Source organism: Mauremys mutica, unplaced genomic scaffold, assembly GCF_020497125.1.
Source record: "Mauremys mutica isolate MM-2020 ecotype Southern unplaced genomic scaffold, ASM2049712v1 Super-Scaffold_100583, whole genome shotgun sequence".
NCBI lineage: Eukaryota > Metazoa > Chordata > Testudines > Geoemydidae > Mauremys > Mauremys mutica.
The window spans coordinates 95,883-118,040 of record NW_025423350.1 but is presented as its reverse complement, the minus strand read 5'-3'; positions in this window follow the sequence as shown (position 1 = coordinate 118,040).

The window sequence follows — 22,158 nt, the reverse complement described above, 5'->3', positions numbered from 1 at the left end:
ATACGGCCTGCAGTTCTGGTCACTCCATCTCAGAATAAATGTATATAGAATGGGAAAAGGCACAGTGAAGGGCAACACAAATGATTAGGGGTATGGAACAAATTACTGAGGAGAGATTAATAAGCCTGGGACTTTTCATCTTGGAAAAGAGATGGCTATGGGGGGATACGGTAGAGGTCTATAAAATCATGGCTGGTGTGGAGGAAGTAAATAAGGAAATGTTATTTACTCCTTCTCATAACACAAGAACCCAATGAAACTACTAGGCAGCAGGTTTAAAACAAAAGGAAGAATTTCTTCACACAATGTACAATCAAACTGTGGAACTCTTTGCCAGAGGATGTTGTGAAGGCCAGGATTATATCAGGGGTCAAAAAAGAATTAGATAAGTTCATGGTGAATAGGTCGCTCAATGGCGGATTGAGCGCTCAATGGCTATTAGCCAGGATGGGCAGGGATGCCGGGCCATGCTCTGGGCTATATGAACCATTGGTCTGACCCAATATGGCCATTCATAGAATCATAGAATCTCAGGGTTGGAAGGGACCTCAGGAGGTCATCTAGTCCAACCCCCTGCTCAAAGCAGGACCAAACCCAACTAAATCATCCCAGCCAGGGCTTTGTCAAGCCTGACCTTAAAAACCTCTAAGGAAGGAGATTCCACTACCTCCCTAGGTAACCCATTCCAGTTCTTCACCACCCTACTAGTGAAAAAGTTTTTCCTAATATCCAACCTAAACCTCCCCCTCTGCAACTTGAGACCATTACTCCTTGTTCTGTCATCTTCTACCACTGAGAACAGTCTAGATCCATCCTCTTTGGAACCCCCTTTCAGGTAGTTGAAAGCAGCTATCAAATCCCCCCTCATTCTTCTCTTCTGCAGGCTAAACAATCCCAGTTCCCTCAGCCTCTCCTCATAAGTCATGTGCTCCAGCCCCCTAATCATTTTTGTTGCCCTCCGCTGGACTCTCTCCAATTTATCCACATCCTTCTTGTAGTGTGGGGCCCAAAACTGGACACAGTACTCCAAATGAGGCCTCACCAGTGCTGAGTAGAGGGGGATGATCACATCCCTTGATCTGCTGGAAATGCCCCTACTTATACAACCCAAAATGCCATTAGCCTTCTTGGCAACAAGGGCACACTGTTGACTCATATTCAGCTTTTCGTCCACCGTAACCCCTAGGTCCTTTTCTGCAGAACTGCTACCCAGCCATTCGGTCCCTAGTCTGTAGCAGTGCATGGGATTCTTCCGTCCTAAGTGCAGGACTCTGCACTTGTCCTTGTTGAACCTCATCATATTTCTTTTGGCCCAATCCTCTAATTTGTCTAGGTCCCTCTGTATCCTATCCCTACCCTCCAGCGTATCAACCACTCCTCCCAGTTTAGTGTCATCTGCAAACTTGCTAAGGGTGCAGTCCACACCATCCTCCAGATCGTTAATGAAGATATTGAACAAAACCGGCCCCAGCATCGACCCTTGGGGCACTCCACTTGATACCGGCTGCCATCTAGACATGGAACCATTGATCACTACCAGTTGAGCCCGACCATCTAGCCAGTTTTCTATCCATCTTACCGTCCATTCATCCAGCCCAGACTTCTTTAACTTGCTGGCAAGAATTCCTGTGTCTCTCCATTGTCTGCAGAGTCCTCTTAAATGCCTGAAAATAAGAAACCTTTTTGCAAGCTGTTTTTCAGCCACTGATGCCTTTTCTCCTGCATTTTTTCCAATTTCCCCCTCTCCCCTCATCTATGCACTAGCATCACCAAAGATGGCAGTAAAATGCAGGTAATGCTGTTTTGTCAGTTCATTGCTACAGCAGTCGGCCAAGGAAGCCTAAGAGCACAAAACACTTCTTTCTTCTTCGAGTGATTGCTCATATCCATTCCAGTTAGGTGTGTGCGCGCCGCGTGCGCGCTTGTCGGAAGATTTTTACCCTAGCAACCCCAGTGGGTTGGCTGAGCGCCCCCTGGAGTGGCGCCATAACGGCACCTCATATATACCTCAGCCGACCCACCCGACCCTCAGTTCCTTCTTACCGCCCGTGTCGGTCGTTGGAACAGTGGAGTGCAGCTTGCCTGACCTCCGCTTCCCTAGCTTCTTCATAGTTCTTTCTCTAAAATTTGTATATAGTTGATATCTTAGTTGTTAGGTTTTCTTGGTTTTTTTGATAGTTTTCAGTCAGTTTAGTATTAGATAGTTAGCGGGTTCGGGGATTAGCCCCCACCCACACCTGGGACCGGAGCGCATGCCCGGCTCCCAGGGTTTCAAGCCGTGTTCGGCCTGCCGCAGGCCTATGCCTACAGGGGATCCTCATACCTCCTGTTTAAAGTGACTGGGAGAGTCGCACTTGTCTTCTAAGTGCCCGATTTGCAAGGCTTTCAAGCCTCGCACAAAGAGGGAAAGAGACATTAGGCTTAAACAACTCCTCATGGAGGCAGCCTTAACCCCTCCGGCTGCGGCACTGCCCGCTGTCCCTCTAGACTCTCGCAGTGCCGCCTCGGCGCCGGGCCACTCTTCGGTGCAGCAATCAAGAGTGCCGTTGGCACCGAAATCCGCCCAGGGGGCGCTCTCTCTCGCCAAAGGTGAAGAAAGGCAAAGCCGCTGCCTCTTCGGCACCGCCTGCTCCGAAGCACCAGAGCGCGACCCGACCGGACCACCCGGCACCGAAACCTGCCGCGGCACCGGTTCCTCCGGCGCAGACGCTTCTGCCGGCACCGTCGACTCCGGCCCCTCAGAGGCCGTCGAGTCCGGCACCTGTGACCTCCCCGGCTCCGGCCGCGGTAGAGATCCCACTGCCGTTGACTCCGGAGACCTTCGCAGCGGCACGGGACCTTATTGCATTGACAGACCCGGCTGTGCTTCCGCCCCCGGCGCCGCCGGTGCGCGCGCCCCGTTCCATGGGCAAGCCGTCAATGCTCAAGCCGCCTGCCGGCACCGAGTCTGACCGGCACCGATCCCGATCCCGGTCTCACCAGCGCTCACGGTCTCGACGCCGATCTCACTCCGGGCACCAATCGCAACGCCGCTCGCAGTCCCGGCACTGCTCGACTACGCGGCACCGGTCAGACTTGCGGCACCGGTCTTTCTCCCGATCTCCGGCTCGTCGTTCCCGGCACCGTTCCGGATCGCAGTACCGCTATGGCCGCCGCTACTCAAGAAGCTGCTCTCGGCACCGAACATGGAGATCGCGGTCGACCTCCCGGCACCATGCCGGTTGGAGGTCCCGCTCTCGCTCCCACTCTTGCTGTTGGGATGCCTCCCGGCACCGGTCGCCGCAGAGGCGGGAAATGCGATCAGTTGGCACTTCGACACAGGGGTTATCCGCTCCTCCCTGGCCCTCCAGGCACACCTCGGCCTCTTCCCATGCCGACAGCTACTACGTCGATGAACATGACCCTCAGGTCCCTTCGGGAGTCTTCCAGCAGTCCCACTACGCGGACCAGGACCCTCATCCACTGGGGTTATTGGACCCCTTGGGCCTACCACCAAGCCCAAGGCTCTCCTGTGCCTACCACGCGCACCGTACCACACGAGTCACGCATCCTGGAGGCTACAATAAGCCGCCCCCCGGTTGACACTGAGGTACCATCGTTCGTAGAGGAAGATAATCAGCCTGCCCAGGAACCTCTGGAGCAGGAACCTTCCCAGGTCCCAGACGTTGAGCGGGATACCATCATTCCCGGGATATCTTCCTCTTCCTCTTCCCCAGATGAGGCGGTGGCGGGGTCGTCGTCTGCAGGTCCCCTGCCAATTGACTTACGGGCACACCAAGAGCTTCTTCGCAGGGTGGCATTGCGAATGGACCTACAGGCTGAGGAGGTATCGGAAGGGACGATCCGATAGTGACCATTTTGTCAGCGGACGCCCCAACCCGCATAGCCCTCCCTTTCATTAAGACTATCCAGGCGACTGCTGATAGCTTATGGCAGACTCCGTCCTCTATTGCGTCCACAGCCAGGGGGGTGGAACGCAAGTATATGGTCCCTTCCAAGGGATATGAGTATTTGTATGTACACCCTATCCCTTCGTCGTTGGTGGTCCAATCTGTCAACGATAAAGAACGCCACGGCCAGCAAGGCCTGGCTCCTAAATCAAAGGAAGCCAGGTGAATGGACTTGCTTGGTCGCAAGGTCTACTCTGCTGGTGCCCTGCAGATTCGAGTGGCTAACCAGCAGGCCTTGCTGAGCCGTTACGGACATGACACTTGGGCTGAGGTAGAGAAGTACAAAGAGCTCCTACCTCAGGATTCACGACAGGAGTTCGCGGCCTTCGTAGAGGAAGGTAAAAAGGTAGTGCGCACCTTGTTACAAGCTTCCTTGGACGCAGCTGACTCGGGAGCGCGTACTATAGCCTCGGGCGTTACCATGCGCCGGATCTCTTGGCTCCAGAGTTCGACGCTTCCCCCTGAAGTACAGTACACCATTCAGGACCTTCCGTTTGACTCCAAGGCTCTCTTCTCCGAAAAGACGGACTCCAGACTCCAAAACCTAAAGGACAATAGGGTCATTATCCGTACTTTGGGGATGCATACCCCTGCGACCCAGAGGCGTCCGTTCCGCCCCCAGTTTAACCGGCCTTACTATATGCCTCGCTACAGGCAGGACTCTGGTCGGCGATGGGGTCGCGGGGGATGTAGACGGCAACCTGGCCACCAACCGTCCCAAGGGCGGGCCCCTTCTAAACCAGCGGGGCCTAAACCGTCCTTTTGAAGATGCGCCCGGGGACAGCATACCAGATCTTTCTCCAGATCCCTCCCTGCCTTTTTTCCAACCGTCTTTCCTATTTCCTCCCGGCGTGGGCCCGGCTGACCACCGATGCCTGGGTCCTACGCACTGTGGAACGTGGTTACCAACTACAATTCGTTTCACCCCCACCTTCCCACCCTCCTTCCCGGTCCCTCTTCAGGGACCCCTCTCACGAGCAACTCCTCTTACAAGAGGTGCACTCGCTCCTCGCCATCGGAGCGGTAGAGAAGGTTCCGGAGAGGGAGAGGGGCAAGGAGTTTTATTCCCATTATTTTTTGATCCCCAAGTCCAAAGGGGCCCTCCGACCCATCCTCGACCTGCGAGACCTCAACAGATACATGCTGAAGTTGAAGTTCCGCATGGTATCCCTCGGGACCATTATCCCTACATTGGATCCGGGAGACTGGTATGCTGCCCTCGATATGAAGGACGCTTATTTTCATATCACCATCTTTCCACCACACAGACGTTTCCTCCGATTTACAATCACTCACCTTCACTTCCAGTTTGCGGTCCTCCCCTTCGGCCTATCCACGGCCCCAAGGGTGTTCACGAAGTGCATGGCCGTTGTCGCCGCCCACCTCCGTCGGCGCGGCATCTGCGTTTTTCCCTACCTAGACAACTGGCTCATCAGGGGGGACTCGCAGACCACAGTCCAGCAACATGTCACAGTGATCAAAGACTTGTTCACGCGTCTGGGCCTAGTTCTCAACATAGAGAAGTCCACCTTAATACCAACTCAGAGGTTGGACTTTATTGGCGCGACCCTGGACTCATCTCTAGCCAGAGCCTACCTTCCTCAGCTACGGTTCCAGGCCTTCACGCAGCTAATTCGCGCCCTTCAGACCTCTCGTATGACCTCGGCCCGTGCTTGTCTCCGCCTCCTCGGTCACATGGCGGCTTGCACGCACGTAACTCCGTTTGCCAGGCTCCGCCTCCGCCCCCTCCAGCTGTGGCTCAACTTTCAATACCGTCCGCACAGGGACCCTCTGGATACCCTGCTCACCATTCCAACAGGTGTCCTTCAGTCTCTGGACTGGTGGCTGACCCCATCCCACGTATGTGCGGGAGTCCCATTCCATGCTCCTCAACCTTCCCTTTCCCTGACGACGGACGCCTCGTCCCTCGGATGGGGAGCCCATCTTGGCGATCTTCGTACTCAAGGTCTTTGGTCAGTGCACGAATTGAATATGCACATCAATGTCAGGGAGCTCCAGGCAGTGCGCCTGGCATGCCAGACGTTCCAAACTCGCCTCCGCGGCCGTTGTGTCTCAGTCTTTACGGACAACACAACGGCCATATACTATATCAACAAGCAAGGCGGGACCCGCTCTTCCCCCCTCTGCCACGAGGCGATGCTACTGTGGGAATTCTGCATAGCCCACTCGATACATCTGGTGGCATCATTCCTTCCCGGTGTCAAGAACACCGTCGTGGATCGCCTGAGCAGGTCCTTTCTCTGCCACGAGTGGTCGCTGAGAGCGGACATCGCTCATGCCATTTTCCAACGGTGGGGATTTCCCCATGTAGACCTGTTTGCATCCCGATCAAACCGCAAATGCCAAGAGTTTTGCTCCTTTCAAGGCCTGTCACCGGGCTCCCTGTCAGACGCGTTTCTCCTTCCATGGACTCGTCATCTGTTCTACGCCTTTCCCCCGTTCCCCCTTATAGACAGAGTCCTGCTGAAGCTCCGACGGGACAAAGCACGTCTCATCTTAATCACGCCAGCGTGGCCCAGGCAACACTGGTTCACCACGCTGCTCTGTCTGTCGGTAGCCAGCCCAATTCCTCTGCTGCTTCACCCGGATCTTATAACACAAGATCACGGCATTCTCCATCACCCAGACCTGACGGCCCTCCACCTCACGGCGTGGCTCCTGAGTGGCTAGACCAGTCGGAATTGCGCTGCTCTGCTCCCGTGCAGCATGTTTTATTGAGCAGCAGAAAGCCTTCCACTCGATCTACCTACCTGGCCAAGTGGAAGCGCTTCGCTTGCTGGGCTCAAGCGCGCGATGCTATTCCTTCAGAGCTTCCGCTTCCGGTGGTCCTTGACTATATCTGGTCACTAAAACAGCAAGGCCTTGAACTGTCCTCTATAAAGGTGCACTTAGCGGCTATCTCCGCTTTCCACCCCGGTGAGGGAGGATATACGCTGTTCTCTCATCCGCTGACTACCCATTTCAGAAAGGGCCTTGACTGTCTCTACCCCCAGGTGCGCCATCCGACTCCCACCTGGGACCTCAATCTGGTCCTCCACAGGCTCATGTCCCCACAACTTTGAGCCACTAGCCACCTGTTCCTTGCTGTACCTGTCATGGAAGACGGTTTTTCTGGTAGCTATCACATCAGCCAGACGGGTCTCTGAGCTCAAAGCGCTCATGGTGGACCCACCGTACACTGTTTTTCATAAGGACAAAGTGCAGCTACGTCCACATCCAGCATTCCTCCCGAAGGTCGTGTCCGCGTTCCACAATAACCAGGACATCTTCCTTCCAGTTTTCTTTCCAAAACCTCACGCATCCTCGCGAGAGCAACGACTTCGCTCCCTTGATGTTTGTAGGGCGTTGGCTTTCTATGCTGATCGGACAAGACCGTTCCGCAAATCCCCTCAACTGTTTGTGGCAACTGCTGACCGAATGCGAGGTCTTCCTGTCTCGTCGCAGCGAATCTCCTCATGGCTCACAGAGTGCATACGCACCTGTTATAACTTGGCTAATGTTCCTTTGGGCCATCTCACCGCCCACTCTACCAGAGCACAGGCATCCTCCGCTGCCTTTCTGGCACAAGTACCAATACAAGAAATATGCCGAGCGGTGACCTGGTCGTCGGTTCATACTTTCGCCTCTCACTATGCTCTGGTCCAACAGTCAAGAGATGACGCAGCCTTTGGCTCTGCAGTCCTGCATTCCGCCACGTCTCACTCCGACCCCACCGCCTAGGTAAGGCTTGGGAATCACCTAACTGGAATGGATATGAGCAATCACTCGAAGAAGAAAAAACGGTTACTTACCTTTGTAACTGTTGTTCTTCGAGATGTGTTGCTCATATCCATTCCACACCCACCCTCCTTCCCCACTGTCGGAGTAGCTGGCAAGAAGGAACTGAGGGTCGGGTGGGTCGGCTGAGGTATATATGCGGTGCCGTTATGGCGCCACTCCAGGGGGCGCTCAGCCGACCCACTGGGGTTGATAGGGTAAAAATCTTCCGACGAACATGCACGCGGCGCGCACACACCTAACTGGAATGGATATGAGCAACACATCTCAAAGAACAACAGTTACAAAGGTAAGTAACCGTTTTTTTCTATCGCACTGGTGTGAATGCTGCCGCTTCATTTTAAAACTTCTGGGCTGCAGTATGCTAGGTCTCAAAGAAACGAATGGATGTTTGGGTGAGGAGTGCTACTGTAGCCCCTTAAACTAGGGGCTTGTCTGCACAATCATTTAGTTCACCTCAGCTTACCGTGTACAGCTCCCCACGCAAGCCTGCTGCGCACTAAAGTCACTCACCGCAGTTTGGTCTATTCCTGGTTCAACGCGGGAGCTGATCGGAGTGTGCTAAGGAACTGCAGGTGCATGCAGGGGAGAGTTCCATCAACTAAATGGTTGCTCAGCCAAGCCCTAATTCACACACACCAGCGCTCACGGTCTCGACGCCGATCTCACTCCGGGCACCAATCGCAACGCCGCTCGCAGTCCCGGCACTGCTCGACTACGCGGCACCGGTCAGACTTGCGGCACCGGTCTTTCTCCCGATCTCCGGCTCGTCGTTCCCGGCACCGTTCCGGATCGCAGTACCGCTATGGCCGCCGCTACTCAAGAAGCTGCTCTCGGCACCGAACATGGAGATCGCGGTCGACCTCCCGGCACCATGCCGGTTGGAGGTCCCGCTCTCGCTCCCACTAATTGCACGTTGGACCGAGCCTAGTCATATGGGGCCAAATAGGAGCTTGTCCCGCGGTTGCCACGGGACTAGAGTTTAACCCGTTTTCCCTTTCATCTAGTGACAATATGATTGGAGTGAAACGTACATAGCTTACATAGTTTTTGTCTGCAAGGTGAGCGCTGCGGCCAAGAGTGGGAGCATGGGCCCAGCACTGTTCAGGCACAGAAAAGCTGGTTTTTAAAACGGAAGGCAGTGGAATTATTGATGTTTGGCTGTGTGAGGAAATAGTATCCCAGCACTCCGGGCTGACCCGCCACTCAGAAACAACTGTCTGAAGGTCAAGTGGTAAATGGATACAAAGGTCAACCAAGTAGGGCTGAAATCAATTGGATTAATTACCATGGACCGAACAGTCAACCCCCGTCATTAATTATTCACACTCCCATGGCGGGAGCCACGAGAAATGGAGAGTGCTCCGACTTCCCTCACCGGAGGCACCAGCCCCCGGAGTTCCCTTCTTAGGAGTTGGAACACGTGTTCTGTGAAGGATTGAACTTTAACTCTGCCTCTCTTCCCAGCAGCTGGACTCATTCTGCTAGGTAACTTCTGCTGGTGGCCTGCCTGGCACCCGGTTCTGTTGATGGCCCTCGTGTTTGACAAAGTGCAGCTTGTGTTCCGTAGTTCTGCTGGGATGGGAACGTTCAGGGTTTGGCTGGTTCGCAGGCCAGGATTTCAGCTGAGAACAGCTGGGAGTTGGGGAGGAAGGAGCCCCTCACCCTAGGGTAGGAGCAGGCACGCTCCCAGGTCCTCTCCAGAGGGCAGAGTGGGAGACCAAAGGGGGCCAGGCTGAGGGTTAACCAACATGTCTCTGTTTTGTAGCCGCACAAAGACCTGTGCAATAGATGGGATTCAATTAAGTGTTACGCGACTGGGTTCAGAGCAGGAATATTAAAATACTAGCCGCTTAGTATCTCTGAAAAGCTTGTTTTGGGGGCGGGGAAAGCCCAGCGCAACACTACTGATGCCCCACTACATATTAGGATAAGTATGTTCTGGACACACAACGCTCACCGGATCCCTTGCACTAACTAGTTTTGCTTGCTCGTGTAACTTGCATCTTTGGTTTCTTTGTAAAAATTCGGTGGAGCGCCTCTGTGTTCAGCACTACTCTGCCACTCTTGTGCGGCTATGGATCACCTGGGCTTTTTGTTTCTCTCAGTCACCCTGTTACCTTTGTGTGTTACAGTAATGTTTAGCGCACACCTGAGAAGTGACTGCAGAGGGACTGGTGCCCAGAGGGTTCTTCTGAAGGCAGGGGGCTTGGGTGTCCTTGCAGAACCTTTGTTGTTTGTGGTGCTGTCTGGGAAGGGAAGGGCCAGCTTTCAGATCCCAGGTGGGATGTGTCGGACTGGCCGCCGTAAAAAGATGTTTTCTTTGTAACCTGGGCATGATGGAGCCACTGGTCGACTCCAAGTCCATATCAGGTATGCTCGGTTTACAAGTAAAGGGGGAGGGATAGCTCAGTGGTTTGAGCATTGGCCTGTTAAACCCTGGGTTGTGAGTTCAATCCTTGAGGGGGCCATTAAGGGATCTGGGGCAAAAAAAAATAGTTGGGGATTGGTCCCGCTTTGAGCAGGCGGTTGGACTAGATGACCTCCCGAGGTCCCTTCCAACCCTGAGATTCTGTGATGCCTGTTTCACACACGCAGCCAGGGCTTGGTGATCCAGGCTGGGCTCTGTTCTCTCATGTGTCTCCACTCTCACTAAAGCTGTCACTGATGCAGCCCCAGCCCTCCCCCCGACATAGCACTTATGCTGGCGTAATTTATGTCTCTTGGGGGGTGGTTTATTCACACTTATGCCGACATAAGCTGTAGTGCAGACATGGCCTTAGTCTGGTCACAGAAGCTGGAGCCTGAGCGGGCTGGGTCATTCAGCTTCTCCTGCCCCCTACTTTAATTTGTACGCCCCCCTCACGGCAGGAGCTGTGGTGGCTGCGTGCCTCATCCTCCTGGCTGGCTGGTTTGTCAGGCAAAGGGGAAACTTGATTGGTACATTCTTAGATTCAATTGGAAAAAAGGTTCATTCCTCTGCTCCATGAGCTGGCGTTAACGCAGCCCAGAAATGGTAAATCTGATGTTGGGACCGTGGGCTGCAGCTAACTACAGTTCCTGTGCTTTTCCCAGCTGGCTGCCCTTCGTGCTTTATTTCCTAGTCACCTCTGAGTAGCCTCTGATGCCTTACCCACGTTCGGGGGAGAGCTGGGCCATGCTTGCGGACAGGGCCGCTCTGGCGTGTGGAAGCCGCAAAGAGCTCGCTTTGACACCACGGCTGGCTGTCAGCGCTGGCGCAGAGTACCTGGTCCTTGGAAACATTTTGGCGACGTGATTAAAAAACAAATGTGTGGAAAGCGTCAGGGCAAGAGGCTACATTTCAGGGGCTTGCGTTGCTTTCCTGTGTGCTTGTCTGAACAGTCAGTGTGCGGCATGCTGGGGTATAAATCTCCCACTCACTGATTGTCCACTGGACACTAGTGTGCTGTGATCTGCCCTGCTTTGGAACAGGAGTAGCTCCAACGCGCGACAGAACCTGTAGTGTGTGTCAGCAGGGTCCATGTGGCCAGTTAGCCCGTGGCACGCCGGTGCAAGATGGGTTTACATCCCAGCGTGCGAGGCACTAACTGTTCGTCTAGCCAGGCCCTTCGTTGTTATCCTCTGATACTCCAGTCTCCTCCGTACCGGAGAGCGAACGGCACCTTTACATCTAGGATTGGGATAGCATGTTCCAGGAGGGAGGGGTTTGATCTCCCTGCAGAACTGCCGTTGGAGCAGATTTGTCTAATGCCATGACAGTTCAGCTAATCTACTTAGAGTCATTTAGGCAGACACAAGGCCATGCTAGTCCCAGATTACAGCCTCTCATCCCTTCATTATTATTTTAGTGTGAATTTAATGGATTATTGAAAAACAGATTTTTTTCCCAGGAGGAGCGCGGGGAAAGAGGAGGATACAGTGGTTTTTATTTATTTATTTATTTCCACTAAGCAAACTGCTGAAATCCACCCAAGGTCCCTTGAAATATCAGAATATAAAAATCTGTCGGCCAAGGCACTTTATTCCATTGCCAGTTATACGTCCTTCTCGGGGTGAGCCTTGAGGACAGGGGCATGGTGGTAAAACTGGACATGTTCGAAGCCATTCTCTTGTCTCTAGACTTGCCTATAAAAAGGGCCCCCCCGGCAGTGAAACGTGGGGCTGCCAATATTCTTGTTATGCCAGAGCACCCCCGGTACCTCCCTAGGCAGGCTTTCTGGCTCTTCATATCCCCATCATGTTATAGTTTGGGTGTCTGGGGTTTTTCCCCCCCGAAGCTTTATCAGAAATCTAGATTTGCTGTTAATGGCGGACACAAGTACTTGGGGGAATTTCATATGAATCCTTTCCTAGCAGAAGCCAAAAAAAGAGCAAATACCTTGCACACATGGACCAAAACAGTTCTGCAGAAACCAGATGATTCAAGCTTTTTGCTTGGTACCTGGAGACCAGGAAAGCATAATTTAAAACATCCCCAAATGTGCATGTGCCTACAACAGTGATTACCCAGAATCTCCTCTGTAGCACGTCCTCATGCATTCCTTCCCCTACACAGCGAGCACCACCATGTGCTGCCCCAGAGTGGCACAGAGGTAAGCAGGATTAGCTGTTTCTCTGGGGGGTGATCCGGCATGAAATTGTGCTCAGGACTGGGTCTTTGTAAAGGGCGTGTGTGGCTAGGAGTGCGAGGCAGTGCTGTAGCATTGCAGTGCCGGTCACAGCCTGGCCGCGCACCCTTGGCGGTATGTGTAAGGTTACTGACCGTTCTGGAGAAATGCTCAGAAGATCGCTCTCTGGTTTGCCTTTCCCTGGACACAGGGTAATTAAAGGTAATAGCAGTAGTCAAATCCAATTTGGCATCTTGGAGCCGGCTTCCTGGTTTTCTCTAGCTACAGTAAGACATAATTAAAGATAGGAACAGATCAATAGCAGTGTTAGCTAATGGGGAGCTCTTTGTTTGATAGCTTTGTAAAGGAGACTCCGTAGCACTGGGGGAAAGTCCTTGGCAGAGCACAGGCCAGAACAGCCCCTGCAGAGGGAGGTGGTAGCGTCAGCATCCCCACAGGTGGGTGCTGTCCTGGGTCCAGAGGGATCGCTTGTAGGATGAGGGTCTGAACTGCAGTGCCCAGAATCATGGGGTCTCACTCCTGATCTGAGGCCTCTTCAGGCTACCGTAATATTACAGAATTCCTGCTCTTCCTTGGCTTCCTGCTGACACGTTTTGCACTGAACAGCTGTCTGCTGGGAATTGAGCTCCGATTACTGTCGTTCCACTTTACTTGTAAAAAGAACGAGTTGTACTTGTTACAGTAGCGCCTGGGGCTCCGGTCAGGGCCCCCTTGTCCCAAAGCATTCTACAGACGCACCCTGCTCAAAGAACAGCAGGTCTGAGTGCAGTGCCACAGAGGACCGCAATGACATGCGGGCGCTAGTGGCCTACAAAGGCTCTGTCACGTTGCTAAGCCCCAAATCAATAGAGTCCCTTTGTTAGATGCTGCTTATATTGGTTCTACTCTTGGCTCAGCCCAGGGCTTCCTGCTGCAGTGGAAGGTACCTCTCCCTGTTGCTCTCTAAACCTGGTTTTGAGGGGTTTAGCATTCGCCTGTGCTAATTCACATCAGGCTAAAGAAAGGGCAGAGAGCTGGTTAGCCTAGAGAGGCATGTTGCTATGAAATATTTGTCACTGTTCTGTAAAATGCGGGGTAAAGGGAAGTGTGGTGGCTTTGAGCTTCTTCTCAGTCTGTAGTAACCGGCTGTCTTTGGCCTCTCGCCTTAGTCTTATGTAGCTGGCCATATAAAGTGCTCCGGGCCTCCTTGCTCAGTGCCCAGGACCGTCTGGGTTAACGCTGCCCCACACTGCATGTTGGTTTTCCCAGTGACGCTGTGAGCCCTGCCTTTCCATGTCATTAACAGAGAAGTCAATTAGTAATTGATTTATTTCCTTAGTTCCATTAGAGAGAAGTAATCCAATATTCCATGCATCCTACCCGTCAGCAACTGAACACCTTCCCAACCCACTCCTTCCCCCTCCCCTATTGCTGCTGCTGCCCTCTCAGGGAGACTGGTAACTGGGAATGTTTGAAGAGTCTGGGTTTTTCCGGTAAGATCCTGTGGCCCAAAGAAAAGCTGAGACAAGGGCTGATTTTCTTAGCTGACCCATTTTCAATTGACAAGAACAGATTTAAATTTTTTATTAAAGCTAATGTTAAAAAAATTATATAATACATAGGTTGGGAAAAGAGTGTCTGTACATCTGGGTATAGTACTTGGATTATCCACTAATACAAAGTTTGTTTTTAAAGTCATATGATACATAGAATACATGATCAGCAATAATCCAAATTTAGGTGAATAGATTTAACAATACAGTTTAGCTATTAGAATGCGGATACTCGGGTACATCACTCATGAAAAGTTGTAGAGAGATTTGGTTGTGAAAAGCAAAATATATCAGCAAGTGGAGATTGTCCCTCAGTAATTGAGAATTAGGATAGATTGTCCATTTAGAGAAAAAGAACAGTCCATCAAGAAAGTATTTGAATTACTTTCCGGTCTCCACTTCTCATTGGCACTCCGGCTCATCCCTCCTGGTATTGTCGATGTCCGGTGTTGTATGTAGATGTCCCTCGATCACCTGATGGCATCCGATACCATTAGTTGTCGCATCAGCCGAGTGTAGCGTTGACCAATTCTGCATTCTCTCAGCATTCGCTCGTTACCAGGGTCCCAAGCGCCTAAGGCTCCGACGATCAGTGCGTGTGTCTGGACCTGGGAACCCTTAACTCTCAAGGTGTCGGCCAGAGGGGCATATTTCTCTACCTTTCGAGCTCGGGCATTGTGAAAGGCTGGGCTCCTGTTCTCTAATGGCACTGTGACATCCACCATGATGATGATCTTCTAGTCCTCGATGATGACTATGTCCGGCTGTCGGTTCCAGGGATGGCTGACTTTACGGCAGCCTTCTCTATGGATGTCCGGATGGCTCTGGCCAGGCAATCTTGGATGGTGTTGTGTCGCAGCTGCCAAGCTCTCGAATGGGACTTGCAGCTACTCAGGATGTGGAGTAGCATCTCGTTGGCATTGCCACACTTCCAGCATTGCTTGTCCCGATTCCCATGGCAGAAAGCTCCGTTCAGAGGGATGCAGTTGAGCCGGGCCCTGTGGATGAACCTCCAGTCGGCAAATTGGGTGAAGCTGCCCCTGGGGAGGAAGTGGTTGCTGGCGTTCCAATTGCACGTGCACCTCAAAGGCCTTGCCCTGGTCTCGCTTCCATTTCAGGTGTTCCATGTATTGGCAGCAGATGGCATCCTTCAGGGTCCTCTCCAGCATGGTTCTAGCTCTTGGAGTGATGATGGTGTAATCTGTATTCTTCACCTGTGGCACTAGGACTCCCAGCTCCTGTCGTTCCTTGCACCACGTCCAGTGGCAGCTGATACACTTCTCCAGTAGTTGTGTAGTGTTGTGGGCACGAGTCCAGAGCAAAGCAAAGTCTCTCGTCTCTTCCAAATTCACCTTCCAGCAAGCCGTTCAGGTGAGTGGTGACATCTTGGTTGGAGTGGGTCCTGGCAATTCGCATTTTGACAGCATCCTGCAGAGCGCTCTCCGCGATGTTCCTCACCGTGGCGTCCGGACACGTCAGAAGGTGGAAGATGTGAAAGATCACACATTTGAGCGACGTTAAATATAAAAATAAATAATAATATATGGAGATATGCCTATCTCATAGAGCTGGAAGGGACCTTGAAAGGTCATGGAGTCCTGCCCCCTGCCTTTATTAGCAGGACCAAGTACTGATTTTGCCCCAGATCCCTAAGTGGCCCCCTCAAGGACTGAACTCACAGCCCTGGGTTTAGCAGGCCAGTGCTCAAACCACTGAGCTATCCCTTCCTGCGAGATGGACACCAGTTCATTGCTGGCCCTCTGGGGAAGAAACATCCACTTCTTCACCAGCTGCTGGATGGTGTTATCTGCCTTGTTCAGCGGTACCTTCACCACAGCAGATGCCCTCAGGATGAGTGAGATATGGGAGATCAAGAAGGTGTTCAAGGCATTGATCTTTTTGCCATGGTGCCAGTAGGGAGGAGTTGATCCTGGCCACATCTTGTAGGATCTCCGCAATGGTATCCTCAGGTGTCTGCTTGATGCGGAAACCCATCGGCATGTTGGTCTGCTTGCCTGTTATCGAGGAAGATCATGGGATCACCCTGGATCTGAAAAGATGTTGCCTGGACCAAATCCCTTCTACTGCCACCGATATGCAGGGATGCACGCTTCCTGGCATTGAAGTGCAGGTCCATCCAGCTGGCAGCCTGGCTGGTGATGTCAAGCATTTGTTGGAGACTCTCGGGGTTGTCTGCGATCAGGATCAGGCCGTCTGTGTAGGCCAGGATATTCACTCTGTTGCTGTATATATCGACATCGCTGGAGATCACTCGAATGAGCGGCTCCATGGCTGAGTTGTAAACGATGGGGCTCAGGAGGCAGCCTTGCTTCATGCCACTATGGATAGGAATTTCGGGCGTCTCTCCCTCCATGGAGCGGATGGTGGTGGTGCAGCCTTCATACAGTTCCCGGACCAGTTGGAGAAAGTTTTCTCTCTGTGTTGATGACTCACTGATTTACATCTCTACTCAGGACCTTTCTCTCTCTCTCTCCAGACTCAAATCTCCGCCTGCCTTTGACATCTCTTTGTGGATGTCCAGCTGTCAACTAAAATATAACATGGCTACATCCCAGCTCCTTCTCCTCACCCCCTTTCTCTGTCACAGTGGAGAGCACCACTGTCCTCCCTGTCACTTCACCCGTAATCTCAGCTCTGGTTTTTTGACTCGTCCCTCTCTTTTGAAACAACACCCACACGTCAATCTTGCTGCTTCTTCCTGCACTAAAATCTCTGGGATCTGACCATTCCTGTCTGCCCACACTGCCAAAACTTTTCTTGTCTAAGCCCTGAGCATCGTTACGTTCTTACGCTTAAGTTAGTGATTTGTACTCTCAACTCCATCCAGCTCCATTTTTTTGCCTGGGAATATAGAGAGGTATTGATCGCCTTAACTCAATGGAAAGCAAAGAGATTGCTGAACAATCAAATTGGCTCATGCATTAATTCTATTACTGCTCTAGAAAAGCTGTGTACACACTGATTTAAACTGCTTCTCCATGGTTTAAAAAATGTGTGCCTGTGTATGTATCTGTTTTTGTTTTCCTCTGTAATTGCAGTAATTACTTTGGCCCAAGGCACATCCTGGGGATTAATGATCTGCTGGAGTTCTTTGAGTGATTGCTCCTGTGTATTCCACAATAGGTGTGCGTGCTCGCCACGTGCACCAGTGCCCGAAGTTTTTCCCCAGCAGTACCCGTAGGGGAGCACCCCAGCGACCCCTGGAGTGGTGCCTCTGTGGCGCGGTATAAAGGGGGCTGCGCGCTCCCCTCACCCTCAGTTCCTTCTTGCTGCCAGTGAAGGTGCTTCGGAACTGCTCTGCTCCATGTTTGCTGTAGCTCGTCCCTGAAACGGCTTGTTCATTCAGTGTATGGTACCTGTAGGTAGGTAGGTAGTTTAGTTAGTTTGGTTTAGCTAGAGTGCCCAGGCTGAGGCATGCCCCATGCCCCGGGTTTTAAGTCGCACAACACTTGTAGGCGATCTGTGCCACTGAGTGATCCGCACGCGGAGTGTCTATGCTGTTTGGGGGAAACCCATCTCAGCGATCGCTGCAACATTGGCAAGTCGTTTAAGCCTCGGACCAAGAGAGAAAGAGACATTAGGCTCCGGGCTGTCCTGATGGAGTCGGCGCTGACCCTGGCTCTGCTCCGCACCTCCGAGTCGGTGCGCGGTGACCCTCTGGTGCCATCGACTTGTCAGCACCACTCCCCGGCCATGGGGCAGGCCAACAAGGCTAGGAAGAGGCCTTCTTCACTGCGGCACTGGAGTAAACTTGGGACAGAGGCTAGATCCACGTCGGGCAGTCCCCGATCCCCACTGGCCTCTAGGCCTCTGACTCAACTCAAGCGGAGTAGTTTGGCCTATTCAGAGCAGGCCTCCCCAGATGTGCAGATGCCATCCACACCGGAGGCCTTGCAAGCGGCCCAGGATGTTATGTCCATGCCGATACCAGGAGCACTGCTGATGTCAGCCCTGCGCTCCAGAGGCAAGCCACCGCTGGGATCTCCGCAGTCGCCCCGGCTCGGTACTGGTCTCAGTTGAGAGAATGTTTCTGACGCCATTTGCTGCCCAGCAGCTGTTCAGGGCAAAGTCCTCGTGGATCGTCCTCGACGCCCACCAGGCTGCTGTCTGTCTGGGTTCCATCTGGCCAAGACTCTGGGCACTGCTCCGCCTCGAGGAGCGAACTCTGACAGGACCAAGGCAGACGTCGCCAAAAGTCCTTGTCTTGGAGGGGCTTTTGCAGCCAGTCACGGCACGAGTGTTGACGTTGTTCCAGTTTGCCGTCCTGCTCCAGGACCCCACCACGGCAACAGCATCGCCTCCGCTGCCCTGGGCGTCGATCCCCGTCGTCTCACCATCGTGGGTCCGACCACTGGAGCCGATCGCGAAGCAGCTGCTACTGACGGTACCGGGTCCTCCACGTCGGGATTGCGGTTCCATGGTCAGCATCGCTCCTGGTGCTGCCGCTCCTCCTAGTCCAGGGACAGCAGCAGGTTGTATGTCAGGCTGGCCTCTCTTCGTAGTCGTCCATCGATGGGTCAGGCCAGCCAGACCGAACAGCCGGCTCCGCCGGTCCCAGAGCAGGTGCAGTGGCACCAGGCCCTGTGGCCGGCCCAATAGTACCAGTGGACACCGTGGCCCCCAAAGCAGCCCCCGGTGGGGGCTCGCTTGGTGGCCAAAGCTTCAGAAGCACCATTGGCCTCCCTCTCCAGACCTCCGAGGACGGAATCAGTGGGACGTACATCCTTGGCACCATGCCCAGAGAATGACCAAGTGGTGGACCCTCCGGTGCCAGTCGACACCCAAAGTACCACGCCAGCCTCCTCACCCTCCCCGGATGAGGCAATTACGGCCCCTCCTCCCTCCGTCCCACAAGAGGACTTTAGGGCCCTCCAAGAACTCTTAAAAAGGATGGCATCAAGCCTCCACCTCCAAGCAGAGGAGATGGAGGAGCCCTTGGACTCCCTGTTTAATGTGCTGTCCTCCTCGGCACCGGGCAGGGTGGCCTTGCCTCTCCATGAAGGGGTGGCGAAAATTTCAAATACCCTGTGGCAAACCCCGGCCTCGTTGGCCCCCATCTCTAAGAGAGCGGAACACACGTATTTTGTACCCGCCAAGGGACATGAATACTTATACACCCACCTTGCTTCCGACTCCCTGGTGGTTGAGTCAGTCAGCCACAGGGAGCGGCAGGGCCAACCAGCCCCTACCCCAAAAAGTAAAGATTCAAGGAGGCTGGACTCTTTGGGAAGGAAAATTTATTTGTCCTCGAGCTTCCAGTTACGGGTGGTGAACTACCAGACTCTCCTGGGCTGGTAGGAGTTCAATCTGTGGGGCTCCCTGCCCAAGTTCGAGGACTCCTTCCAGGAGCGCGATAGGAAGGAGTTCAAAGCTCCGGTGGAGGAGGGTACAGCGGCTGCCAGGGCAACTTTGCAGGCAGCTTCGGATGCACCGGACACAGCTGTGGTATCCACGAGAAGGACATCGTGGCTCCTGCGCCCTGGGCTGTCCAGAGAGGCGCAAACCGCTCTGCAGGACCTACCGTTTGATGGGAAAACTCTATTTGCGGAACAAATTGATACAAACCTGCATGGCCTGAAAGACTCCCGCACAACTCTCCGGACTCTGGGTCTCAGGTTTAGCCGGAACCGGAACATAAAGTTCAAGCCACAGCAGACTCCTGCTCAGGCCACCCACCCAAAATACGAGATCGCTTATAAGAAGTCGCAGGACTATAAGAGGTGCCCACAGAGGCAGTCTCGGCCTGCCCCCCAGCCTGGGTCCTCCAAGGGCAAGCAAGCGGGGAAAAGGCAGTTTTGACGGGAAGCCCGAGAGCGCCCTGCCAGTTCCCATCAGGGATCCACCTCAGTAAAGCTTCCCTTCTCCAATCGGTTGTGTGCTTTCCTTCTGGAGTGGCCGTAGCTGACCTCGGACCGATGGGTCCTCAACACCATCTCCCGGGGCTACACCCTCCAGTTTACTTCCTCCCCGCCCCGTCCCTCCTGGGGGACCCCTGTCATGAAGCTCTGCTCGAGCAGGAGGTGGGGCGGCTCCTGGGCTTAGGAGTGGTGGAAGCAGTACCTGGGGAGTTCAAGGGCAAGGGGTATTACTCCCGCTATTTCCTTATTCTGAAGGCCAAAGGGGGGCTCAGGCCCATCTTGGACCTGAGAGGCCTGAGCCAGTACATGGTGAAGCTCAAGTTGCGCATGGTTTCCCTGGCCTCCTTCATCTCCTCCCTCGAGCTGCAGGACGCGTACTTCCACATCCACATATTTGAGGGGCACAGGCTCTTCCTCCATTTCATGGTCGGGCAGGAACACTACCAATTTACGGTCCTCCCATTTGGCCTGTCCACTGCTCCCAGGGTATTCACAAAATGTATGTTGGTGGTGGCGGCCTACCTCAGGCACCGAGGGGTCCAGATCTTCTCCTATCTGGATGACTGGCTGGTCAAGGGCAGCTCCCGGTTGCAGGTGCGGGATCGCGTGGCGCTCCTTCTGTCCACGTGCACCACTTTGGATAAACAACACCAAGTCCACATTAGTCCCGGTACAACGCATAGAGTTTATCGCGGCAGTCCTGGACGCCTCGTTGGCCAGAGCCTCCCTCCCACCAGATAGGTTCATTGACACGGTCACAAGGTTTCCGGTGACAACAGCCAGAGCGTGCCTCCAGCTCTTGGGTCACATGTCGGCATGCACGTATGTGGTCTGTCACGCCAGACTCAGGATGAGGCTCCTTCAGTTCTGGCTGGCCTCGGAGTTCTCCCAGGCCAGGGTGGACAAAGTCCTCACGGTACCCGAGCCAGTGATCACCTCCCTACAGTGGTGGTCCTCCCCAAGAAACATGCTCCAAGGCGTCCTGTTCAAAGGCAGGGCCCCGTCGCTGGAGCTGGTGTCCGATGCGTCGGAACTGGGTTGGGGGGCCCATGTGGGGAACGTTCAGACCCGAGGTCTGTGGTCGGCTCAGGATCTGACCCTCCACATAAACGTCAAGGAGCTCAGGGCAGTACGGCTGCCGTGCATGGCCTTCCGCTCGCACCTGCAGGGCTGGGTGATCAGGGTCCTCATGGACAACATGGCCTTGATGTTCTACATCAACAGGCAAGGTGGGGCCCGATCCTCTGCCGCAAAGCCCTCAGGCTGTGGGATTTTTGTATAGCCCACGACATCTGCCTACAGGCCTTCCATCTGCCGGGCGCCCGGAACACGTGGATGGATCGCTTGAGCAGGGACTTCTCCTCTCAGCACGAGTGGTCTCTCCACCCAGAAGTGGTGCACAGACTTCCAAGTATGGGGAACTCCCCAGGTGGACCTGTTCGTGACTCAGCAGAACCATCGCTGCCTCTTGTTCTGCTCCGCGAGCGGGGGGGTGTACTATCTCCGATGCCTTCCTGCTGTCCTGGTCAGGCCAGTTTCTCTGTGCCCTTTCCCCCGTTCCCGCTGATCGGCAAGGTCCTGGAAATGATAAAGACGGACAAGGCCTGGGTCCTTCTAATTGCCCCGGTATGGCCCAGGCAGCATTGGTATGGGACCCTCATGGGCCTGGTGATCATCCTGCTGTGGCCGTTGCTGTCCCACCGGGACCTGCTCTCCCAGGACCAGGGCCGCCTCCTCCACCCCAGCCTAGTGGCACTCCACCTCACAGCGTGGCCGCTCCGTGGTTAGGTCAGGAGGAAAGGACGTGCTCGGATGGGGTTCAATGCATCCTAGAAAGCAGGCGGATCTCCACGCGCTGAGCCTACTTGGCAAAGTGGTCTCGGTTTTCCAGATGGGCAGACGAGCGGGGCGTTTCCCTGGTGGCTGCCCCGATCCAGCTTATTTTGGACTATTTCCTCCACCTTAGAGCCCAGGGCCTGGCGCCCTCGTCAGTCAAGGTGCACCAGGTGGCCATATCAGCCTTCCATCCACCGGTGCAGGACCCCACGATATTCTCCCACGCTATGACTGGCCGATTCCTTAAGGGGTTGGATCGTCTCTTCCTGTGTGTTAGGCCCCATGTCCCGCAGTGGAACCTAAACCTGGTGTTGGCCCATCTCACGGGGGCCCCCGTTTGAGCTGCTAGCCATGTGCTCCTGGTCACACCTCTCATGAACGGTGGCCTTCCTGGTTGCGATCGCGTTGGCTAGATGGGTCTGGAGGGTGGGGAGAGCGCGCAGCTCCCCATATACCGCACCAGGCAGGGGCCACTCCAGGGTTCGCAGGGGGTGCTCCCCCCCCATGGGTACTGCTGCGGGAAAGCTTCCAGCACCAGTGCACGTGGCGAGCA